Raw genomic sequence first — 6,000 nt, 5'->3', positions numbered from 1 at the left:
CACACATGTCAAAGGATTCCATTAGTATTTCTTTTTCTCAAACTGGTTCCAAGGCTTTCTGCTGGAACTGTCTGCATTGAGGTGAATCAGCTGAATGAGCTGGCATCTGGAAAGCTCACAGGACAAAGAGCACGCGGGCTTGAGCTCAAAGTGGGCAGCCATCTCCCTGCCTGGCTTGCCCCCAGCTAAGGGCTGCTGCAGGGAAATAGTCACTGGACACGAGCCAGGGGCACCAGTCAGCTTAACCAAAGGAATCAATGGACACTGTGTTTTCCCTCTGCAAATGAGGAAAATGACGTGGTGAGAAGGCGTATGCCTTGTCCAGAATCACAAATCCCAGGGGCAGAGAAAAGGAAGAGAAATGCTGCCTCAGAAGGAGCCATATCCCATCTTGGGGAGGCCCTGAACTAGGGACTAGGAACTCTGCTCTTGAGCTCCCAGCAGTGGAGGCCCAGAATATTTTTATGAGGCATGGACAAGGAGTAGCCATTCAAAAAGCTGATGCTGACTCCTTTTAGAAAAGGGCAAGTATTTTAGGAATCTCTTGTTAGCAGGAAAATGTCTAATGACTTTTGGACAGAGCAGGGCTTGGCCAGATACTCAGCATGTAGGGCTTAAAGATTTGACTCTGAATTTGCTTTAGTAGAATAGTGATTCTCAATTCTGGCTGCATTTTGGAATTAGCTGTGGAGCCCTTAAACTTGTAGAAGCCTGGGCCCCATATCCAGAAGGCTGAATTAAATCAGTCTGTAATAGGGCCTCCGTATCAGTATTGTGGAAAAGTTCTTTAGTGATTATAGCATGTAGATTAGGATTGAGAAGTCCCTTTTCACATTGTTCTTGCCAACTGTACCTCTCTCTTCCCAGCAAGACTATTCTAGCAAAATATCTCTCAAGCTTTAAAGAATTGTTTGGGGGTTTTGTTAAAATGTGTGTTTTGATTCTGTAGGTCTGGGATGGGAGGACCCAGGATTCTACCTTTCTAACAAGCTCTCAGGTGATGTGTTGCTCTGATCTCAGAATCAATCTCACGGCAAGAGTCTGGAAGTGACTCTCAAACTTCAGTGAGCATAAAAGGCAGATTCCAGGGCTGATCCTTGTGCCAGGGATAGGATCCAGGAAAGCACATTTTAAATAAGACATCCGATGGACTGATGTCCTTGGTAGTTCAAGGTTTACCCTTGAAGAATGTGCTCAGTCTACCCACAGTTTTCTCAAGCATTTCTCTTTTCAGCATCCCCTGGAGCAGATAAGTGGCTAGAAAATGACACAGTCACTTGGCCTTCAGCTGAAATTGAGCAGAGATCCCATGATTCAAGCCTGACTTGTGGGCTTGAATTCTAGCCATCTGACTCTGACATCCCTTCATTTTTAGGCAGAAGCCCATTGCCATAGGAGACCTTCAAGTTGTTACATTCACTTGGAATAAAGGAACCATTTGTTTATGGGTTTTGACTGTAGAGTTATTTGACCTGTTCCCTGTTGGAACTATAATCAGTGCATCGAGAATCAGAGCATGAATCCTGAGAGAATGAAAGGCAAAGAACTTTAGAGACCTTCCACCCAAGGGAGAAACCTCAGCAGGAAAACAAAAGATGTTGTAAAAAGTGTCAATGCTCTGTAAGATCTTAAGGATGTCAAGTAAGAAGTCTCCACCAAATTAATGTGCTTTTCCTATTAATGAGATAGTTGGTAAGATAGGATACCCTTAGGTCTTGACATGGGAGTCTGAAAGAAATGGACAAATCTGGCCTATTCTCTCATTTGGTTACCCTTAGGACCACCATTTTCAGCTATGCATTATACTGCTTGTAGAAAATTCTAGGCTTTTGTTTCCCTCTTGGTTCTTTTCCCTTGTTCTCCTTGTTTTGATGGTTTCACTGCTCACTAGCAGCCTGACCAAAGAAGAGATGTGGAAATAAACCTCACAGGAGGCAGTGGCATCTGTGTTAGGTTGGCTGAGCCGATTGATGGAGGGAAAGAGAGGCTTGAATTATTATTGCAAGTTTTATGAAATTTACTTCTGTGTCCTGGCCAGACCCACTCATGTAAGGCAAATTCAAAAGGGCAGAGTGCCCTTCCCACCCCTAGTTCAACTGGCAATAATGACTTAATAGATAAATTAGAACTTGAAAAATGCTATATTATTTCACTCAGATATATTTATGGCTTTATAACTTCTAATGGTCATTTGGTAAGACTGTCATGAGATGGGGGACATAAATTTATCACCACACATGCTAAAGAAGATGGAGAGTGTGACTTTCATGTTTAAGGAAGGTATTTTGTCTATTTCTTTTAGCTAGTTTCAATACATTATAACAAAACATACCTCCTATTCCCATTACTTGATATAATAAATATCTTGGTGAAATTTTGTACAGAGTTTGATTACTCAGTCAAAACCTAAGTATCCTGCTGGGAGAAGAACAATCATTTTAGTGACACTGTTCTATGCCTTGGTTGAATTGAATAGCTACTAATCCAGCCAGAGAAGAAAGACACAGGTAATTGGAATTGAGCAAACACACTGAGCCTCACAAAAAAGACTAACGAGAAGTGTAAAATTCCCCATCAAACATCCATCCGTCTCTATTTTCTCCTTTCCTTAGAATAGTCATTGTGGCTGTAAGAAATGACTCTAGGGACCAAGCCTACAATAGGGGAAAAATGTCATTCCTCATTGAAGTACTCTGAAAATGAGTTTAAACAGACACAACCTGCCAATGGTCAATGTGAGGTCAATAACTCCAGTAGCCAAGTTGAATTGTCTTTTTTAAAAATATAATACCCCCACCTACCACCCCGCTTCTACCGTGTAACATCAACAGATTATTATTATTTTTTTTTTAGATTGTTTGAGGGTAGAGAAACAGGGATATTATTTGGCCAACTTTTCAAATATAACTTGAAAAAAAAATAGCAACAGATTTCTCTCATTTATCTATTCAACCTAAACTCTGAGCCTTCCTCCAGGACCGCTGCTGGAGACCAGTAGTTCCAAGGGCTGAAGCAGTGCGGCTGATTGTCTAGTGGAGGGTGGTCAGATCCCCTGGACCAGGTGCTCCGTGCATAGAGGCTCCATGGCTCTTGCCTACTGGTGTATCTCTGGTGCCCAGCGCAGGGCTTGGTTCTACATAGGCATGCAGATTGGCAGTCTGGGTTGAAACCATACCAGGCATCCAAATGACTTCTGATTTATGGCATTTTTGAAGCTGGAAGGAACCTTGGAAGGACTAGAGGTCACTCTACATTTCAATCCAGGAGCAACTTCCCTTCCACACAGGATTCTGGTTTTCTTTAGTTGTTCTCCACTTGCTGCAGGACAGGCCTAACACCCTGTCCTGACGGGGTTTCCTTTCCAGAAATTGATTCAGAAATGCACAAGTGTGACTCAGTTATGGCCAGTGCTCTGTGAAGGCGTGTCTTCTAGAGGATTCTGTCTCTTCCTTGAACGCCTCAGGCCTGAATGTGACTGTAAAACTATATTAGCCATCTTACTGTCAGCAGGAGTATAAACTGGTACTCAGGTGGCAAGAACAGAAAGACAGAAAGAACTCATGTCCTGATGACATTACCGAGCCACTGAATCAATCAACCTCTAAGCAACCTTGTTGTTCAATTTTTTGTTACACAGGATAATACATTCCCCTGACATTCAAATCATTTTGAATCAGGGTTTGTATTGCCCCATGGCCCAAAGGATCTCAAATGTCTGAGGGAATCTAAAGACCAAGTTCTCATTTCACAGAAGATGTAACAGAGTTTGCTCAATGTTATGTTGCAGGCGACAACAGAACCCAGGAACAGGAAGACTGGATTCTTTTGCTGCTTCATTCAAAATTTACTTAGTCATAAGTTAAAGGTAGTTTATTTTTTATATTTTTTTTCCTTTAATTTTTATTGTTGGTTGTTCAAGACATTACATAGTTCTTGACATATCATATTTCACACTGTGATTCAAGTGGGTTGTGAACTCCCATTTTTACCCCTTATACAGATTGCATCATCACATCAGTTACACATCCACTGTTTTACATAGTGCTGTACTAGTGTCTGTTGTATTCTGCTGCCTTAAAGGTAGTTTAAAAGTGTATCTCTGGACTGATGGTTTTAGTCAGTTGTTTTTGTCCCTGTGACTAAAAGACCTGACAAGAAAATTTTAGAGGAGGAAAATTTTATTTGGGGGCTCACAGTTTCAGAGGTCTCAGTCCATAGATAGCAGGCTCCATTCCTTGGGGCTTGAGGTGGGAGTGAACATCATGGTAGAAAAATGTGATAGAGGAAAGCAGCTCAGAACATGACATTCTGGAAGGGGAGGGGAGAGAGAGAGAGAGAGAGGAGAGAGAGAGAGAGAGAGAGAGAGAGAGAGAGAGAGAGAGAGAGAGATATTGATTTTGAGAGAAAAAAAAACTCCTCTTATCTGTGGACAAAATATAGACCCCAAGGGCACACCCCCATCAACCAACCTCCTCCAGCCACACCCTATCTGCCTGCAGTTAGCACCAAGTTAATTCCTATCAGGGGATTAATGCACTGATTAGGTCAAACTTTTTATAACCCAATCTCTGCACTTTCTTGCATTGTTCACAGAAGAGTTTTCTTTTGGGGAAACCTCATATCTAAACCATAACATCTTGTATTCAACAGAATTTCCCTGTAGAAGTAGAAATCTGGAATTCTAACCCCAAATTTCTTCCTTGGGTCATGCTGAAGCAAACTGACCACCAACAAAGAGTGTGCTCCTGGACTAAGAAGAACCGTTAAAACTTTGTTCATGATTACAGAAGAGCAATGAACGGGAGACTTGATTTGTTGGGTAATGTGGGAAAGAAAGATAAGCGATATCCCTTTGGGTCAGGACTTGCCATCCATAAGGTAAGGGACACAGTATGTTGCCCAAGGCCTTTGCCAAGACTTTGGTTGGAAGATTTGATGAAATCCGCAGGGAGAGGGTGGGGTGAGGATGGGAGAGGAAATGCAGAGTTGGAAGGGAGTTTATCCTTTCTGATGGCAGGGGCATTTCTTATATCAGGTCATTCCTCCATTTGCAAGGCCTTCTGTTTGCCTCTGGTGCTTCCTCCAGTCCACTCATGCTGCAGGACCCACGGTAAGTTGAATCTGCTCAACCAAGTCTTCTCTGACCACTGCAGCACACACCAGAAGCTCTTCTTCAGAACTAGCTCATGTCCTGAATTCCTTAATTACTTATTAAACATGTTATGGAATATTTTCTAGCATTTCGTTTCTTTTGCCCCCAAATTTTATCTTTAAGGAGTGGATCAGCAAAGAAGAAAACACATGGACTTTAGGGACTCATTGACTTGATTTGGATCCTGCTCTTGGGCCTCTGCTTATAGAATTCCAGGAGCCAGTTGGCCATCATGGCAGCCCTGCCTGGCTCTACCACTTTGGAGTAAGCTTCTCTGACCAGCTTAAATCTACTGTGGAATGTAGTTGGGGCAGGTGTGAATAGCACAGTGGATTAGCTTTCTCTCACTACTGCAACTAATTACCATAAACTTAGTGACTCAAAATAACACAAATTTATGTCTAGTTCTGGAGATCAGAAACTCAAAATAGTTCAGAGGGCTTCAGAGGAGAATTCGTAGTCATCTCTCTGTCACTCTGAATCGGATCTACTACCCACCACTTATATGGGCCCCTGAGATTCCACTGGGCCCATCTGGATAATCCAAGATAATCTCCCCACTTCCACATCCTTAACTATGTCTGCAAAGACTTCTTTACCATCTGGGATAAAGTATCTCAGACTTCAGATCTTTGATCTGAGGGAAGCATCATTTTCTGCACAACATGTTTACTCTGTGGATCTGTTTCCACATCTATGAAATGGAGGCAGACTGTCTTTTTCACAGGGTTATTGAGGCAATTGGAGGAGGTAATCTGTGCACGTGAATCCCCAGCACTTTGCCTGGTACAGTGGTTTATTCTGGTCTGGGGGGGGTGGTTTATTCTGGTCTTTGTAGTACTCTGAGT

This window comes from Ictidomys tridecemlineatus, chromosome 1 (genome assembly GCF_052094955.1).
Source record: "Ictidomys tridecemlineatus isolate mIctTri1 chromosome 1, mIctTri1.hap1, whole genome shotgun sequence".
Taxonomy (NCBI): Eukaryota; Metazoa; Chordata; class Mammalia; order Rodentia; family Sciuridae; genus Ictidomys; species Ictidomys tridecemlineatus.
This window is presented reverse-complemented; position numbering follows the sequence as displayed.